The sequence below is a fragment of the Nelumbo lutea genome, chromosome 1, assembly GCF_056320005.1.
Source record: "Nelumbo lutea isolate HS-2025 chromosome 1, American lotus-T2T, whole genome shotgun sequence".
Lineage (NCBI taxonomy): Eukaryota > Viridiplantae > Streptophyta > Magnoliopsida > Proteales > Nelumbonaceae > Nelumbo > Nelumbo lutea.
The window spans coordinates 145,243,393-145,263,609 of record NC_142684.1 but is presented as its reverse complement, the minus strand read 5'-3'; the positions used below and the strand labels follow the sequence as shown (position 1 = coordinate 145,263,609).

Genomic DNA, 20,217 nt, shown 5'->3' with positions numbered 1-20,217 from the left:
TTTCTTGAAGTCAGTTTTAGAAACACTTTTCCTTTACCAATGACCTTTGAAGTTTGCAAGTTTTCCATGAACATTTGCTCTCCTTCAATTTGTATTGTATACTCATAGAAGAAACCGTGGTCTCCACATATGTGCTTGGTAGCACCAGTATCCAATACCCACTCCTTTGGTTTATCAACCAAGTTTGTTTCAGGAACTATTGCTATAATAACATCTTTGGTTAAGTTGACCTTTGGTTTCCCAAAGTCTTTCTTTTTTCGGTAATCATAATCCTTCTTGTAATGCCTAAGTTTGCCACATACATAGCATTTTCTTTTCTTTTGTTGCTTCTTGAATTTTTAATCAATTTTCACATTCAGATTCTTTTTGAATTTTGTAATAATTTCCTTTACCAAATTGCTTTTGGAAATCTAATTTTTCTCATCTTCATCTTTCTTTCTATTCTTTTCTTCTATTTTGATTCAGACCACTACATGGTCCAAAGTAGTGTCCTTTGTCTTATGCTTCATACTTATTTTGAAATCATTCCATGTATGTGTCAATTTCTCTATAAGAGAATCGGCAATAAATTCATCTGGCAGTATCATGCTTTCCTTTTCTAGTTTCCCCACAAGCACCTGAAACTCATCTATTTGGGTAGACACATCCATGTCATCTTTAATGGTAAAATATAGGAAATTGGCAATCACATTTTTTATTTCTAGCATTTTCCAAAACATATTTGTTGTCCAAAGCATTCCAAATCTCATAGGCAAAGTTGTAAGATGAGTAAACATTATATAGTTCATTGGACAAGCAATTCAAGATATAGCTCTTGTAGAGGTGGTCAGCCATGATCCAATGTTCTACAACAATAGAATAGGCTGGTTCCTCCATGTTCAGTGAGTTCGGTTCAATTAAAGTGGAGGCTACCCCTATTTGTTCTAAGGCAACTAGAAGGTCTTGTCTCCAACACTTGTAGTTGGTTCCATTGAAAGGTTTAATTTTTGAGAAATCGGGAATTGTTGATAGTATCTAGTTTCTCATAATGGGGTTAATAGAGATAGGTTCCATACATGTGGTTTTAAGATTGTTGGAAAATAATAATAAATAGGGAAAAATGGAACTTATCCATGAACGCTTTCCAAACAAAATTCGGCAGTGTTGCAGAACTGTGAAGACAAGATTGAGAATTACAAAGAAAGGGAGGGCTGAGTCATGCCACTTGGTCACTCTCCTGAAAACCGCATTTCCACCCTACGGTGTACCTAAGCAATTGCAAATTTCTCACCAAGACAAAATAGCCCATAGGCGACTAGTAGACGTGCACTCACTTACCAAATCTTCGCAAACCACAAAAGAGAATGCTTAGGAAGGAAGACAAATAGATAATTGTGAATTCGTTGGTGTATAACACTAGGTTGACCACCACTCTATTTATAGAGTGTTCTCATTCACTTAAATGGACACAAATGTGTCCTTTTAGAGAGAAGTGTCTCTCCAAAATAGTACAAGGCACATGTTCGAAGAGACATAGAGACACAAAACGAACAAGTAGAAGAAGACAAACTTTTTAAACAGAATTTTGAAATTCAAAAGTCAAAATAATTTAAACCAGTCAAAGACAAAAATGTTTTGGTATAGCGTGCGTATACCCACACCCTCGCCCCGTCTTGTCCTAGCCTAGCTTGGGACTGTGTGTGAAAAGCACTCCCAACCCCCCTCACATGCATGTAGAGATATATATTGCTCTCCTCCTATGGGTCCTTACCTATAGGGGAACAATCCTAATAGTGTACTCCAAGCCAACTCTTTTCCCACGCAATGTCAGACAAGAGTCTCCTACATGCAAGAGGAGGGAAATAGAGAAGAGACAAAACTAAATCAAAAGGAGGGAGAGAAGAGATTATTGAAATTCTGGATCTCCCTCCAACAAGGTTTATGCAAGCTTGATTTATTGCAAATGGTCATAATATCAAATAAAAAAAGGTATTATGACATTAGTTTCTAAGTGTAGATCTTCATTGTTGGGTCAATGATGTGAGATTTATGTAGTTGAAATAGCCACAAGAGTCAAATAATAAAGATTGCCTCTTCAATTCTTTTACGGAAAAGTGTGGATGGAGAGATGTTTGCAAATTTTATGATGGAAAACCATACAAGTTGCTTCCTTTCCCTTGTTATGGATTGATAACAAGAGATGGGCCATTTGTCTTCAAATTTCAATGAAGCCCATTTTATCAAAATTTACAAATTGATGATGTTTGCAAGGTAGCCTTGGCAAAGGTGAATGGATTGTAATGGATAGTGAGGGAAGATTAATTTCTTATTGATTATTCATCACTTATATGGCCATTACATTTCTTTTTTTTTTAAACAAAGAAACTTCAAAACATTTTATTGATAGATAAACTTTATGATGTCGTCTGATCTTAGGTGTTCAAAATCGAGGACACAATCAGATAGTCCTACCAATTTGATGAGGCCAAGGTTGAAGGATGAAGCCGTGCACCAAAATTTGCAGCCAAGAGAAAGATCAGAGGCCCAAGGAGTTGTTCCCTAGGTAGGTACTCCTATGCTCAAGTTAGTTGGGTAGAGAAAGATGTGGTTGGGTCGAGTAGGTTGAAATAATGCTAGTTTAGGCTGAAGAGATAGTACAGAGAGGTATTCAAAGAGTGTTCTTCCAAAAGTCCCTTACCTCGAGCGGGGAATACCTATTTATAGTTGGGTGTCCGTGTCCTAGATGAATAGGGCTTCCGGGATTGTCGAGATGAGGGTGTCGGTCGAGATCTTCGGGAGGTTACCTCTTTCCTGGTGGAGTTTGTTTCCTTGTTCATGTAGGACACTCCTTAGTCATGCCCTTTTGTTACGCATGGTGTTGACATGGCTTAATAGAAGGGACGACCGTGGAGATTGCCATGTGGCATCCTTGACCAGCTCAGCCATCACCCAAACACTTTACATGAGAGTTCTTGCTAGAGTTATTGTTAGATGATATTTTAATTTTACAAGCTATGTATGCTAAAACATGAGCTGGCTGATTGTAGTTTCTATTTACAAAAACAAAAAAGACTTGTAAAATTCCTTAACAACCTATTAACCTTTGATTGATGCAGGCACTCTATCCAGTTTGTAGCTTTGACTTGATTCTTCATGAATACTAAAAGTTGCTAACAATCACTATATATGATGATTCTATCCATATTCTATGCTGAAGCTTCTTCCAAACCAGCTATTAGTGCTCTTAGTTCCGCTTCATATGGGTTGATAGCTTTGCTAGGCTTCCCTTCACAGATAACTTGACTGCCTTGTGCTCATTAGAGGATGAATGTGCATCCTGAACTGCCTATAGAAGGGTCATAAGATCCATCAATTTGTAATGAGGCAAAACCATTTAGCATACCTTCATTTCTTTCCAGCACAGCAGGGATGTTCCTTTATTGGGGTGCATTGCTAGGTGAATATGATCTCAATTTAGCAATGACATCCGTGGGGGTTATTTTATTTTGTTCATAAAGCATGCTACTTCTTGCTTCCCATATAAAGTAGAACAACATGATTCCCTTTCCAAACATGTAAAGTGCTTCTTGTTTGGGTAGTTATTGCATTAATTGATTAAACCATTGAAGAAGAATCTAGTGCAAATACTATGAATTAACTTGTTCTGGATTGATCCCTATTTGTGCCTCAAACTATACTGCTCTCGAAAAGGAGCATGCGAAGAAGAGATGATGTGTGTTTTCGTCCTCTGTGTTACAGAGAATACAAGCCCTTTCGGTTGGAGGTAACCACTTCTTACATTTATTTTTTGTGAGGAGACCATCCCACAATAGTTTCCAAATAAACAATTGGAATCTATATGGAATTTTTAGTTTCCAATTAAAAAAGTTACCTGATGTTGTGGGCAACAAACTTGAGAAAAAATGGTATGCTGAACTAACTATATGTTTGCCTGAAGGCATTTTTCTTTCCAGATTGAAGTGTTAGCCACTAATTCAATGTTTGGGGTGAGCTCAAGAACATGAGGTATTGATCTTGGATCCAAGAGTTGTTGCAGTTGGTTCCTGTTCCATGAACCATTGGTTCCAATAGCTCGTTGTCTTTAATATTAGGCATTCTGTGACTGATTGGGATTGGGGGTGAGGATTCCTTCACTTAAAATTGGGACCCACAGGTCCTTAAAGGATGAGATGCTTGCGCTATCCTTTAAATCCTTTAAGAGCCATATGATACTTGGCTTCATTTCCTATATAAGTGTTCCGGCTTGCCTCCACCATGGTGATATCTTCCCTTTTTTCTTTACTACAAATGGGCTAGACTTGGAAAAATACTTTAATTTTATTTGTGAACCCCACAGGCTGTTTGGGAAGGCTATTAACCTCCAATTTTGCTTAGTAAAAAGAGCTTTATTCATCAACACATTGTTGCGTAGCCATAGGCCTCCACATGACTTGGGAAGACAAATTTTTTTAGGAGATAGTATGTCTTGAGTTTTTTTGGGAGGGTTTCCACTAGAAATCTCTCACATTTTTGTCTATACATTAGAGTATTCTTTTGGGTAAGATGGCTGTCGTCATTTGGTACAAAAGGTATAGAGTGTGCCACTGATTTAACAAGTGTGGTGCGACCAACTTGTGAAAGAAGACGTGTGCCCCATTCCTTCAATCTGTTTTAAATATTGTCCTTTATCTCTTTGTGGGACTCCCTACTTTTTCTTTCACTCAGATTTTGATCCCCAGGTATTTTGTACCCCACAAAGGTTGCTTTACTTTCAACAGCTGGCTAATGAATTTCCTATGATGCTGACGAACATTAGCACTAAAGCTGATAGAGGATTTATGTGTATTTATTTTTTTGTCCTAAGGTTAACTCAATTTGCAATATTCTATTGAGCTCTATGATTTGGGATGGCTTTGATTTGCAGAAGAGAATACAGTCATTTGCAAATAACAAATAAGTGATTTAAGGGCTCTCCCTTGTGAACTTGATACCCTGAAGTAAGTGTTTGGTAGAGGCCTGTAGGTAGGGGTGGCCACGAGCTACTTGAGCTTGGCTCGTGAAAAGCTCAGCTCAATTTGGTTTCAACCGAGCTTCGAGCCAAGCTTGAGCCCAATTTATAGGCTCATTTATTAATCGAGCTGAGCTCAAGCCTGATAAAGCTTGGTTCATGAGGCTCGCTTGCCAAGCTCGTATAGCTACATACATATATACATACATACATGCATACATATAATAATAGTAATAATAATAATAATAATAATAATAATAATAATAATAATAATAACAATAATAAAATATAAAATTATAGAAAACAATATATATAATAAAAATATTATATATTGTTAGACAGTGTATGCCCTTAGCTCCAATCAGCATGATGTACATTATGACATTTATTGTAAACGAATAAAGTACATATTTGGTTCATGTTATTATGGTGTGTTTCCATGTAATACTCTTAAACTGGATACATATGAGACTCGTGTTAGTTTAGAATCTTCACAGCCATTGGATAGATTTGGGGAGATTTACCCTGCCAAGATTGACACTGATGCACCACCAAGTTAGTTGGGGTGCTTGTCTCAACTGCTAGGGTGAGACCTGAGGTACATGTAGTGTGGGTTTTCTTGAAACCCTGAACCGGACCAAAATTATAGTATTGCCCTGAACCTTGGAGATAGATGGGCAAAACTGGAATGTTACACCTGACCCCTAGACTCGATTATGATATTGCACTAAGTGTCGGATTGGGTTGGCTTTGATATGCCAATCAGTGAGATCCTTAGAGGGGGTCAAAACCTGGGTATGTTGAGACAGTCCAAGAATTCATCTGAGTGGGTGATCATAGTGACAAGATCATCCCCTTTGTCAGACAAAGTGAATGATTGGGGATGCACTCTCTCTGATGGAAACCTAAACTACCAGCAGTTGATTTCAATTGTTGAAATTTGTTTTTGCAAAATATATTTATATAGAGATATACATATATATATATTATGGTTTCAAAATGTTTGCAAAAGGTTTTAATTCCCGGGATCCATGTGAGTAGAGAGTGCAGCACTGTACTTTGCAACCGTGGGAGATGTCCTCTCTTGTCGGGCAGTGTTTGATCATTATGGGCTGAGAGGTTAAGTGTAAGACCATTGAGGGTTATACCTAATGGGCTAATCTTGCATCTACCCATAGTCCTTGGGCCTTCATAAGATGACTGGACTCAAGGATCAGTTAGTGTAAATGTTGGGTCCATTAAGAGCCCATAGTGATGGACTCAGGGGTTCACTGTATCCAGTAGTGAATTCGGCCATGCCTTGTAACAGAGGTTAGGTTGAACCCATGTGGCTGATGTGTAGATCAATGATAAGGTCCCACACCATACAAAGGGAGCCAAGCTAGCCAGCATTAAAGTGGAAGTGAGTTTGAAAGCTTAATAGGCCTAAGATCCCATTTCGAACTGGGTTAATTAGATTAATTAAACAGGAGCGGATCTAGGATTTGGATCAGCAGATAAGATAAGGGATTTTCCTTATCCACTGAAAGAGTCCATATTGAAATAAAGATTTGGATAAAAGGAACTCCTAATTTGATTAGGAAGACTGATCTTTATCTGCAGATAAGATAAGGGATTATCCTTATCACTTAAAGAGTCAAATCCAAATAAAAGATTTGGATTAAGAAACTCCTAATGAGATTAGGAAATTTTCTCTTTAAGGCTATAAATTTTCTCTCCAAAGACACATTCGCTGAATACAAAGAGAAGACAACATAGTTAAACTGCTCTTACCTTCAACTCTATTTCTTCATGCTCTTTCCACCCCACCCTATTCGATCTCCAGTTCTTGGATTGGATCAAGATTGGATCTTGATATTGTTTCTTGCTAGAAGAAACAACCTAGAAGCTGCGCTCACTGTCCTATTCGATTCTTGCTAAAGAATCACTAGTTCTTGGTGAAGAACTACCTACTGATCCTACCCCACCCTAAGCTATGTCATCTTCAATGGAGGGAGGATTTGGTACTCTCTTTGGGCGTGAACACCTACGTTGGGGGGAGCATTCTTGCATGGGTTCCGTATCAGGTATATCCTTCCCTCATTTTGGTTTCAGATTTGGTCCGATTTGGTTACAAGAACGAACCTTGAAAATATAGTTTTCTAAATTGGGAATAGCATTCCCGGATGGGAGTATAGAAATTTTTAAAATTTTGCCCAACCTTCCTGCAGGGTTTGACCATCCATATGATGGATCTCCCATCCCTTCATATATAACATTTTTATTTTTATATATAACAATGACTAATTATTATTCTTTATTTTTTAAATATCAAATAAAAAATATTTTTTATATATAATTTTTTTTTTATTTTTATGAAACATTTTTCTCAAGTCGAGCTCTAGTTGAGTTGAGCTCGATCTTACAAGCTTTTGACTCGAGCTGAGCTTGAGATCAAGGTTCTAGCTCGAGCCTCATATTACCTTGGCGACTATTCGGCTTGGCTCGACTCCACCCCTACCTATAGGAGTAGTTGTGTTAAAACCTCAATTCCAATAATGAAGAGATATGGAGAGAGGGGATCACCTTGTTTCAATCCTCTTTTGAGTTGGAAACGCCATGTACTTCCCCTCCAATTTTAACTGAGAAAACTGATTGGTGGGAAAATTCATCTCTTAAGTACCTCATAGAGGAATTCCCATCCTATGCGATCAAAGGCCTTTGACATGTCTAGTTTCAAAGTTGTATACCCTTTTCCTTTTTTTTGTTATTTCATTTGATGTAAGATTTCCTTAACTAATAAGATGTTGTTTGTGATCTGTCTATTTTTAAGGAAACCTGACCGGAAGGAGATATTATTCCTTGTAGTAGTGGTTGCATCCTTGTAACCCATCACTTTGAACTAATTTGATAGCTTACATTGCATAAGTTGATGGTCCTGAAACTAGAGACATCTAGTAGGGTGTTATTCTTGGGGATGAAAACTATATTAGTGTTATTTAACCCCTCAAGAAGCTCTTCTGTGTTAGAAAACTGTAGCACGATCTCATAGATGTCTTTTCCAATAATGTCCTAGTGGTGTTGGTAAACATGTGTTGTTTTATTACTGAGAGGATTTCTTCTTCTATAGGAGGCACTAAAAGGGATTGAACTTGTTCTTCAAAAATCTGGGGAATGAACAACTAATTTAATGATGTTGAGATATCACATTCCTTTTCTCTCCCTATACTTTCCATTGCTTGAATAAAAGTCTTTACGCTTTGATGTTTGTCTGCTGTCAATTCTCCATTTGATTTTTTTATCCAAGGGATGCCATTTTTAGTTTTTATAGTTCGCCATGTGGTGAAAGAATTTGGTATTTTTGTCACCCTCTTGAGTCTAGAGCTTTCTTGATTTGAGTCTCCATAGTTGTTCCTCCTTCTATAACCAATAGTGATATTGGGATAGAAGTTCTACAAGCCAGTGATCCTTTTGTTGTGTGTTGATTTTCATTTGTAAAGAGAAGATTTGCAAGGACAAGGTGGCTACATGTTTATAATGTATCCAAAGTGAGTTCTATTCCAGTTGGAGAGAGCTACTTTCGCTTTTTTAGTTTAGAAGGTATGGTTGTTGAGACTTGGTTCCATGCTTCCTATACAATTTCTTTACAGTCTGAATGCTCAATCTAGAATGGCTAATAATGGAATTGAGTATGTCTTCTTTGGGATGAGGGGTGTGTGACTAATTTAATTAGCCCATGATCTGAAGTTATGATTGGCATATGGTAGATTATTGTGAGTGGGTAAATCTAAAGCCAATTTTGTGTGTTAATACTTGGTCAATCCTTTCTAGGACTTCCAGTTGGCCTTATTGCCCATTCAACCGGTGTGAGCTCCAATAAACTCATGGCTGGCTCAAATAAATGGAGTCGCCACCCACTTTTTAGAGGAAATGGGCCCTCATTTTTAGATTCAGAAATTGATTTACTTGCTTTGATAGTGATTCCCTTCTTCATTAGGAAAGGCACCTAACCAAGAGATTTTGATTCCAAGGATTAGGAGAGGGAAGGTGTTAGGCACCCCTCTCTCCAAGCTACTATTGCAGCCCAATACGAGAGTTGGCTAGGCTCTACATCAAACAAAACACCAATAAAAAGGGTTGCTCAGAACTCTAGAAATCAGGCAAAAATGCTCCCAACCTTACACAAATTTGATTTGAGATGATATTATCGGGTCTTAGGTACTAATTTCCCTAAGACCCTCACCTCTTTTCCTCTTTTTCTCAATCTAGATGAAATTGGTAATGCAAGTTTCCCATGATTTCTGGACCTTAAGCAACCTCTAAGATGAAAATAGAGATTTACAAATTCAAACTTAGAAAAACGATGGAATGAGAGACTTACCTCTCATGTACAACCTTGATGGGAATTTTCCAGTAGTGAGAACAAGTTCAAAGAAGCTTGAATGAGATATTAGGATAGATGGTGTAGTTTTTGGTTTCAAATCTTGTAGCTGAAAATAGAGAGGCGGATTTGAAGATTGGTCTTCAAGGACTTTGGGATTTAAGGTAAAATGGAGACATTACAGAGGTTAGGAAAAATGCTCTTTTCACCTTTTCTTTTCTTTAAGATCTCTCTCTTTCTACTTTGCTCTCCTCCCCTCTAGTTTTCTCTCTTTTTCTCTAGGGGCCTCCCTTTGAGCTCAAGCCGGATCAGTATTTATAGAGAAAGTTTTTTCACAAAAATAGGTAAGGATTCTTCAAGGAAAAAGGTGATCAGTCAAGATTTCTTCTTTGGTAAAATGTTTTCTTCGATCTATGGGTGATTTTCATAGGTTTTGTGTGTCCAATGGGAGATTGGGGCGTGCTTGTCATGGCAGTCTTGTATTTAGGGTTGTCAGTGGTAGAAAATGTAAGTTTAATAAATATGGTTTTGTCTTTTCTCAGTTTTAAGTGGGGGTTTCTTTGGGTTTTTGGTTTTTTTTGGTCTATTAGGCTTAATTTCATTGGTCCAAGTGTTTGAACAGATAAAAAATGGGTCTAACATCAGCCATCTCCCTTTTGAGGTTTCAGGTTGGGACATACGAGGTGGCGATTTAATTTGGTGTGTCGAAATGATATCTTCCTAGTTTAACGTTCAAATAGGTGAATTAGGACATGAAATTTGATGTATTAAGATTTTTTGAGTCTTTAAACACAGTAGTGAGGTCTGATTGGCCTAATAGGGTTGGGATGATGGAAATCTATGGCTGAATTAGAATCTTTGCTTGATGAGGGGTCATATAGGGGAGTTTTGGGATGAAATTTGGTGGGTAGGCATTTTTGAACATCTTGAATCTGAGAGAGGTGGTGGATCTTTGATCAAAAGTGTAAATTGATAGATTTGGTTTGAGTCTAGGTTTTAGCCAATGGTTTATCAATCAACGAGAGGGCTTGAAATGGAATCTCACTTTTTAATGATCAAATGGAGAAGTTTGGTCATGAAATTGACGTTCTGAGGTTTTTTGAGTCTTTAAACATAGTGATGAGGTCTGATCAGTCAAATGAAGTTGGGGTGATGGGTGATAATCTTTAATCAATGAAATTTGCTGAAATTATGATCTAACTAGATGGTGGGTCAAACAGAAAATTTTGAGCTGAAATCTAGTGGGTAGGTATTGATTAAGGTGAGAAGTCAATTGGATGGTTCTTATTTGTGAAATAAAAGATTAATCTAAGTTTTCTAAATCTAGTTGTGTTGGGCCGTCAAAATGGAATTTTAGTTCTTTCAAGGTTGGTCGTTGTAGACTTGTAGTGGGATTCACTAGTTGATTGTATCCTAATGATCATGAGGTGATAAATGCGTTGGATTAAGGCCATTAGAAAGGAAGTTGACATGATGAATGATGGATGTGTGACCGATTTATAGTTTTCTATGTCTGTAGGCCATATTTAATTAGACATCGATGTTGATCTTGATGTTTTCATTTGTCTTATAGATTGTACCAAAAGAGGGAATTTTGGCTTTGTAAAGTTTCAATTTGATCTAGTTGTGCTTCCAAGTTTTGGGGTCTAAGAGTAGAGTACAAATAGGTATGGTGAAGTGATTGAGCAAAAATTGGGTGCTGATAACCAGGTATAAGAAGGTCCCACATAGTCTAAATCCACTAATTGAAAGGTTTGGATGAAGTTTTCCATATGTTTCGAAAGGTGAGGTGTAAAGGGTTTGTAGCTTCTGTGATCTTGGGCAAGATAAATGCCGTTCATGTCCTCCATTAGAATCCAAGGTCTAGTAGTTGATGTTAACATGGATTTTAAAAGATCACAAATTTCTTTTCTTTTTTGCCTTTGAGCCTTTGAGGATGACAGTAGTAAAAAATAATATCCCAAGGTGTGTGCAAAGGTAGGTTTGTTATGTAAGTGTAGAAAGTTTTTGTGTGTTTGTTGCATATGAATGTCTATGTTATCCTTCCAACCACAAAATAATCCTTCAGACTGTCCATTTGATGGAAAGTATACGTAGTTTTTATATTTTGTCTTTTTGGAGAATTTATGAGATTCTGGGATTGTGAGGTGGGTTTCACATAGAAAAAGGATGTTTGGGTTTTCTTGGCGGCGAATGGTTTATAGGTGTCTCACTGTTTTTGCCTTGAGGGCACCTTTAGTATTCCAGGAACTTATATTCATCGTGAGTGTAAATGTTTTCAACACGAAGTAGAAATTTTATGTAAAAAGAAAAACAAGGAGAAATAGTATAATTATGCAAATAATGTAAATTGTATGAAGGATGGGTACCTGACTATGGTTGATGGGTGAGAGAGGGGCTTGGAATAGTGTTTCTGGTGCAGATGTGGGGTTTGCCAGCAGCGAGTTGACCCATTGCAATATCAACCATTTGCACGACTGCCTCTTGATCGACTTGGCTAAATCCTAGGTTGCTTACAAAGAAAATGGATACACTTGTGACTGTTTCATGATCGGATTTGCAGTTTGAGTAGGGCTGTTCTCCATGGTTCCCAGGAACAGGCTCACTATTTGACCATCTTCAACCATGATTTGATTCTATTATTGTTCATTGATCATGTAATTGAAAGGCCGGCCACGTTTTCTCTTCATTGACCTTAGGTCGATGAAACCCAATCCACCATAATAAACTTTATGCCCATCATTTGCTAGGTTATAAGTTGCATTGGTAGTTTGTGGGTCAATTGGAATTGGGTGAATCGCCGGGGGGGGGGGGGGGATGGTGATTATGTGGCGGTGAGAGTGCACTGGATACATTTGTAACATGTAGGTCATGTTGTGGGGTTGGGGAGATACCTCTGGGGCCAAGTGGTAGGGTGAAGCCATTTGCATGTTGGTTACGTGGTGGAGATGGTGCATGGGACGAAGGTAACAACTGTTGGGAAGTTGGTGAGTTACTATTAGCTAGCGACAATTAGCTATGGGGTTCCAAGCAACGGCGTTTCCTTCCTCCTGTTCTGTCTTCCGACTCTTCATCAGAGCCGAGGTCATTGTGGCGGATCTTACAAGTGCTAGTTGGCTGGGCTGTGTGGTTGAAGATGGGGACATTGTATGGTTTCTCCAGGTGGTGCTCTGCTCGTAACCACTCTTCAGGATGATTAATTTCTCTATTCTCCAAGTAGTACTTGTAATCTTCAATATTTGGTTCAAGCCTTTTATAGTTTGTCCAAATGTGGCCTACCATACCACAATTGGTGAAAGTCCTGGACAGTTGTTCATAGCCAAACCTCAGCTAGATTGGATTCCCACAATAGAAGATGAATTGACCAGTAACTGAAGGTTGTTGAAGGTCAATGATGACCTTTTTTCTTGACAAATAGTCCTCATTCTAGATGCCCTATCTTGATCTTTGGTTGGTTTGGTGCTACCTGCATACTTAGCTATTAAGCAGACCCTACTATCCTCTACCATTCCCCTGGGTATCATATGGATCTGCATGCAAACATGCTTCCTCCACACTTTCCCAACTTCACCAGTAATAGAATCTGACCACTCCTTTAGTAGGATCCGACTAGAACGCTAGAACCAGGGGCCCTCCTCGAGAGCAGTTTTTTTGTCTTGTAGCTTGTCAAAGATGAATTCAATATTTTCACCGTCAATAAATTTAGCAATAATGAAAGTTTTGATAATCCATAAACTCTTGACATGATTTTCAAGGGTTTCTTGGGAAACTTGTTGCTTGGGGAATATTCTTCCTTTTAATGTCAGCTCTTTGACGCGTAGTGCTTCTTTAACAGGTTTGAAGGATGGGAATAACTGATTTGCTACTACCATGGTTTTCAAAACTAGACTGGACCGAACGGTCAGACAAGAAAATTTGGAAACTGGTTAGGTGATCGGTTTTGTTTTACCCCAGAACCATTATTTCCCCAAAAACTGTTGATTTGGTCTGCAAACCATTGACCATGGTAGTTGAACCGTTCAATTCGGGAATTGGACCCCTGACCATTCCAGTTTTAAAAACCTTGGCTACTACTATATTCCCATGTGATGTTTGTAAAGCTTTAGGCCCAATTTAATGCATTTTTTCACATGGGTTGTGGGCTTTTTGGAAGTTTGGAAGCCCATGTTTTGGTCTTTTCCCATTTGGTTGGAAAAATATCTAACCGTCAAAAGTTACAACTTTAAAAAGACGCAGGAAATTCATTTCAGGCTATATTTAGAAGCTTCAAATGGAGTTTTTCATCTTTTTTTTCAATTCACCTTCACATGGAAAGATGCACGAACAGATATGCCTTAACCAAATGATCTTCAAGCTGCTATGATCTTCATGCAAAAGCTCACATTGTCTTTTAACTATCAGAGCTTCTAGAAGATCTTTCAAAAAAGACTTGCCGTTGTACTCTACAAAATTATTTCTTTACCCTTTCAACTAGACACCATGTTATTCTCATCACGTGCACAGGAGTAGGATTAGCTTGTAGGTGGCAGTCACTAAAGGCAATCTGCAATGGGTTCCCAACTGCTAAACTAAAAGAAGAGTGAAGAAAAGAAGAGGAGTAAAGTAGGAGATTAGAGGGTTGAGAGAGAGTTACGACCAGAACACTTGTTTTAGGTAGTGGAAAAGGAGTTGCATGTTGATTCAGACGTTAGTTTTCGAGTTTTGGCCATTGCATTTCTATGTAAGTTGAAGTTTGTGTTTTAAGAGATGGTCTTCAACTATGTTTAGATCACAACTAATACAACATAGTGGGTACATATTTTGCAATTCTGAGTGAACTTCAAGGATGTTTTGAGTCTTCCAAAGGCTCAAATAATCATCATGCTTCAATAAATTTCTATTCATTCCTAATATATAGTAATATATATTTTTTTCAATTTCAGTAAACTTTGTTCCTAGATGATTGTAATATGGTAGGGGAAAGATTTTAATTGGATAGCACCGCTAAAACATGTGGCCTAAAACATTCAACTCTTATTCTTCCATGAGAATTAAATGATAGTGAAGTTGGATTTATTGAGGGTTTCATCCAGCCTATATTTTCTTCCGTGATCAACCTATAATGATTTATACCTTTCCCTTCCTTTCCCTACCTTTTCCTTTAAACCAAACGTAGCCTTCACCAATCACTGGTATCCATCCCTATAGAAGTTCTTGTGATTTGTACAAGCCTCATGTTTTATGACATCATGCTTTGATACGGATTCTGGACCCTGTTGACCCGGCTCCGAATACAATCCAGCAAGGGCACCCAACACCCGAGCACTACCCTGCATGAGGGTCATGTGCATGCAACCTGCCACCTTGCATGGAAGAATATTCCCAGTGGCTGAGGATCAATTCAGTTATCGTCCACTACTAGCTGCAATGGTTTGGCTTATATAAACACCCCATCTATGAATAAAATCAGCATAGTGAATTACATATCCATTGCTCTTGTCCTTATACTCCTCTGTGAGCGGTGTCGGACACCATTGCTCGGGGAAAGAAGAAGATATATTCTCTCATCAAAGAAGAGATCGATACCAATTTGGTATCAGAGCCACCAGATCCTTGGCAACCAGAAATGGGGGACGTGGAATTTGGCTCAGCAGCCTTGAAAGGAACTAAGAAGACTTTGGGAGTAGGCTAGACGAGGTCATTTAGAAGCTCAACCTTCTTACCTCAGGGGAAGGGGGTTTTAGACAGAGTGTTCCAAAGGCTTCACAGACCTAGGGCGGTGAAAATGGCGGGGGTAGCAGCTCTCACGGCAGCTTCCAGAGGAGACTCAAGCTAGATCTTCCCCAGTTTAGCGGAATGAACATAGACGGATGGCTCCTCCAGATCCATCAATACTTTGAGATTCAAGAGGTGTCGGAGGAACAGTGGATAGCCGTGGCATGTCTGAGTTTTGAAGGTAAGGCATCTGAATGGTATTGATGGTTTTAGGATCTCCATCCCTTACCCACTTAGAGACAGTTTGTTGAGGCTATGGAAGGGAGGTTCAATGGTCCCATGGGATCGAACTGTACCGGTAGGTTGGCCAAGCTCACCCAGGTGACCGGAGTTCAAGAATATATAGAGGATTTTCAAAGACTGTCAAGCCACATGAAGGGGCTGTTGGAGGAGTTTCTCGTGGGTTGTTTTGTGGCAGGACTCCAAGCCGACCTTAGAGCGGGTGTCAAAAAACTTGAGCCCATCACATTGTCCCAGGCCATACAGATGGCTCTTCTCGAGGAAGAGGAGAGCAATGCAAGGAGGAGACTCGGCCAAGCGGAGTTCCAAAAATCCAAGGTTCCTGTACCCAGTTCAACCACTACCAAGGTGCCGGAGATCAAGAAGATAACTCTCGTAGAAGCTAGAGAAAGGCGAGCCAAGGGATTGTGCTTCCACTGAGATGAACTCTACCACTCCTAGCACCGTTGTAAGAACCCCAAACTATTCTAGATTGTGGGGCCATAGGAGGAGGAATCAAAAGTCATAGATGATGAACCCGGCCAATCAGTGGATAGAGGCGATTATGAGGTAATACCTGAAATTTCTCTACAAGCATTAATCGGGAGCAATTCTCCCTAGACTATGAGACTGTTGGGTAGGATTGGTAAACATCCCTTGCACATTCTGGTGGACAGTGGGTCGACCCACAACCTTTTAGACCCACGTCTGGCCCAAAAGGCCAATATCACACTTACCTTGGATAAAAAATTTGAGGTTGTAGTTGCCAACGGTGAGAATCTCATTGGGAATGGTGTCTACCTGGGGGTGGCTATACAAGTCCAAGGCACCACCATTACTGCAGACTTCTTCCTCCTAGCTCTAACGGGGTATGATGTGGTACTGGGAACTCATTGGCTTAAAACACTGGGCTCGGTCCAATGGGACTTTAATACAATGAGCCTTCAGTTTTTAGTAAGGCCCATCAAGTCTACTTACTACAAATGGTGGGCCAAATTGTAACACAAGAAATCAGCAACCCATGTATGAAGATTGATAAAATTCTAACTAAGTTTTTTGATGTATTTGAAGAACCAGCGAGACTACCCCCAACCAGAGGTTATGAACATGCTATTAACCTTAAAGAAGGGACTAGCCCCATAAATGTTCATCCATACAGGTAACCCCATTTCTAGAAGAATGAAATTGAGGGACTTATTAAGAAGATGTTCCATGAGGGTATAAGCCACCCCAACACTTGCCCATATTCAGCCCTAGTGCTTCTGGTTAGAAAGAAGGATGGGTCTTAGAGATTGTGTGTGGATTACCGGGCTCTGAACAAAGTGGCCATTCCCAACAGGTTCCCCATTCCGGTAGTTGATGAACTGCAGGGAGCATGTATTTTCACTAAGCTGGACTTGAGGTCTGGTTACCACCAGATCCGAATCAAACACGGTGATGAGCATAAGACCGCTTTCAGAGCTCACGAAGGGCATTACAAGTTTCTACTGATGTCGTTTGGCCTTAGTAATGCCCCCTCAACCTTCCAAGCGTTAATGAATGAGATTTTTCATGAGTACCTTCGAAAATTTGTTTTGGTATATTTTGATGATATATTGGTTTACAACAGATCCACCACTGAGCACATAACTCACTTAAGATTAACCTTGGGGGTTTTGAGAAAAAATAAATTATATGCAAGAATGAAGAAGTGCAGGTTTTCCACAGATTGGGTTGAGTACTTGGGACACATCATTTCAGCTGGCGGGGTAGGCATGGATCCAGATAAGATATAAAGCATTCAGAACTGGCCCAAGACTAAGACAAAAAGAATTAAGGGGGTTTTGGGGCCTTATAAGTTACTATCGCAAGTTTATTAAGGGGTATGGGATCCTAGCAAGGCCACTTAATTGTTCAAGAAGGGAGGCTGGGCTTAGGCGACATAGGCTGATATGGCTTTCCAGAAATTGAAGATAGCAATGACCACAATCCCCTTACTGTCTCTTTCAGACTTCTCAGTTCCTTTCACCATTGAGTGTGATGCATCAGGAAACGGGGTTGGGGCGATACTCTCCCAGAACGGTTGACCCTTGTCCTATTTCAACAAAGCTCTATAGGGTTGGGTCCTCTCACTCTCGACCTATGACAAGGAACTCCTAGCTGTGGTGATGGCCACTCAAAAATGGAGGCCTTATCTGTTGGGAAAGAGATTCACTATTCGGACCGACCACCGCAGCTTAGTATATCTACTGGAACAAAAAATCCACACTCCATCCTAGCAGAAACTCATAAGTAAATTAATGGGCTTTGACTTGGAAGTACTGTACAAGAAGGGGAGAGAGAACCTTGCTGCGGATGCTCTCTCAAGGTGCCACACCGAAACTTTGCATGCCCTCTCAAAACCAATTCCTAGCTGGATTGAAGCACTTAGAGAAGAGGTGGCCGTTGATCCAGGCCTACAAGTGCTCAAGGAGGCCATACTTAGAGGAGACAAACCAGGCCCAAGGTATGAAGTAAAGCATGGTGGTACAATACCACACATCATTCCTCAGCTAAAAGTTCTCTGTTCGAAATTGTTTACGGGTATCCCCCTCCAACACTATTATCATATGTGCCCAACACCACTAAAGTACAATTAGTGGATGAAGAATTAAGGGAGAGGGAGGTCATCCTAACTAAGCTCAGAAACAACTTGAGGCAAGCCCAAGAAAAGATGAAGCGTTTTGTAGACCAGCATCGAACGGAAAGGGTATTTGAAGTCGGAGACTAAGTCTATCTACGCTTGCAACCATTCCAGCAAAGCAGCATAGCTACAAGGAAATCCCATAAGCTATCAGCCTGGTTCTTTGGGCCATTCCAAGTTCTGGAGCAGATAGGCCTAGTAGCTTATCGTTTGGACCTACTAGCAGGATGTAAGTTACACCCAATCTTTCATGTTTCCTAGTTAAAGAAGAAACTGGGGGCCCATATACACCCCATGGCCACCTTGCCGCCTTTGACAACTGAAGGCACTCTCCTACCCAGCCCAATAGTGGTATTGGATTGGTGCATCATCAAGAAGAGAAATCAAGCTGCAACAAAACTCCTGATCCAATGGCAAGGCACTCCTCCAACAGATGCCACATGGGAGCTCTAGACTGATCTTCTAAAACGATACCCCGGCACCCATCTTGAGGACAAGATGAGTTCTAAGGGTGGGGAGTTGATACAGATCCCGGACCTTGCTGACTCGTTTTCGAATACGACCCAGCAAGGGCACCTGCCACCCAAGCACTACCCTGCATGAGGGTCACGCGCATGCAACCTGCCACCTTGCATGGAAGAATTTTCCTAGTGCCAGAGGATCAATTTAGTTATCATCCACTACTAGTTGTAACGGTTTGGGTTATATAAACACCCCCGTCTATGAATAAAATCATCAGAGTGAATTAAATATCCATTGTTCTTGTCCTTATACGCCTCTGTGAGCGGTGCCGGGCACCATTGCTCGGGGAAAGAAGATCTCTTCTCATCAAAAAAGAGATTGATACCATGCTTGTGGACCCGATGTTTTCTAATATTCTCTCTATAATCTTGGAGTCCAGTTCGCAATGATCTTTTTGCCATCAGAACTGAGGGTCCATTTGGTTTGCAGTTGGAATCGAAATTGGAATCAGAATCGAAATTCTTTGGAATTAGAATTGGAATGATATATTTCCATAGTCTGTTTGGTTCAAATAAGAATGGAAATAAGAATTGAAATCAACAGAAATGGGATTTCATTCTGAAGGAAGGGGCGAGGAATAGCCATTCCCTTGAATAGGGGGAATGTCATTCTAACAAGAATGGGAATAAGATTTCAATTCCGCTTAACCAAACAGTTGAAATCAGAATAATCCATTCCGATTCCGATTCAATACCCCTATTCCGATTAACCAAACGAGCACTGAACCTCCCCGGTGATTGGAGCCATAAATAACAGTATTATCTTTCAACGCCAGCAAAAAGAAGATATTGATTTTTGGGAGATGTTTATTATACCATCTAAAAGTATAACATTACATGGCACATCAAATGTTCGATGAAAGTTTGAAATCAGGAGTATAGCCCCAACAACATGAATGTATTTGATGCAAGGTGAGTGATTGGTAGTTTTGGTGTTATGACACCACGATCCTAAATCGTGTTTCAACTATTGAAAGCTTATCTTAACAAATTGTATTGGTTTTGATGCATATCGGTTAAAAGCAACATGACTGCAACCAACAACTAGTGTTGAGATTAGAAGAGCGAAGTTTGATTCGCTAGCTTATGGACAACATCAGTTCAGTCTTCTAGGGAGCCCCTGTTTCAAGCGGCCACCACAGTTGGCCTACTCCAAAAAGGAAGGAAATAATATCCAGTTGAAGCATGAGTAGGTTTTGGATTGAAGCGCCTCAATCGACTCACCAAACATGGAAGATGATCAGTTACTGTCCCACCTGAAGCATGCATATGTGCCACTACCCAACATGCATCAATTTTTTTACAAGTGGATACATTTTCTTCTCTTACTTATATACAATGGCCAACACATCAACCTTTCAACACGTGAGGGCTAGGTGTCTTAATAGGTGCAACTTTGGACCATTTTATTACTGCAACAGTCCCTTATTATAGGTGTGTCATACCTAGTCATTTGGTATTCCTTTTTTATTCCTCAGTTTGGAAAATTAATGAAAATATTTGCTTAGAACATACTTGGTGCAAATAATCCTAAAGCTTAGTTTGGAAGGAATACAAATATAAATACATACAAAATAGTACAAAATACAAGGTTTTGCACTCTACATATTTACATTTATACTCCTTCCAAACAAATATGCACAAAGAATAATCCAGACATAGTCTTGAAACAAATATGCCAAGGGAAAATGGTAAGAAACTAATTCGAAGAATG

The 20,217-nt window shown here is 39.5% G+C and overlaps 1 long non-coding RNA gene across 1 annotated transcript; it reads left to right on the top strand.

The window, feature by feature from the left end:
• The first annotated feature begins 18,886 nt into the window (after positions 1-18,886).
• LOC148878145 (uncharacterized) lies at positions 18,887-20,015 on the top strand. The gene is made up of 2 exons (XR_016105419.1): positions 18,887-19,415; positions 19,527-20,015. It is a non-coding gene; the product is annotated as an uncharacterized LOC148878145 (long non-coding RNA).
• Positions 20,016-20,217: the final 202 nt, after the last annotated feature.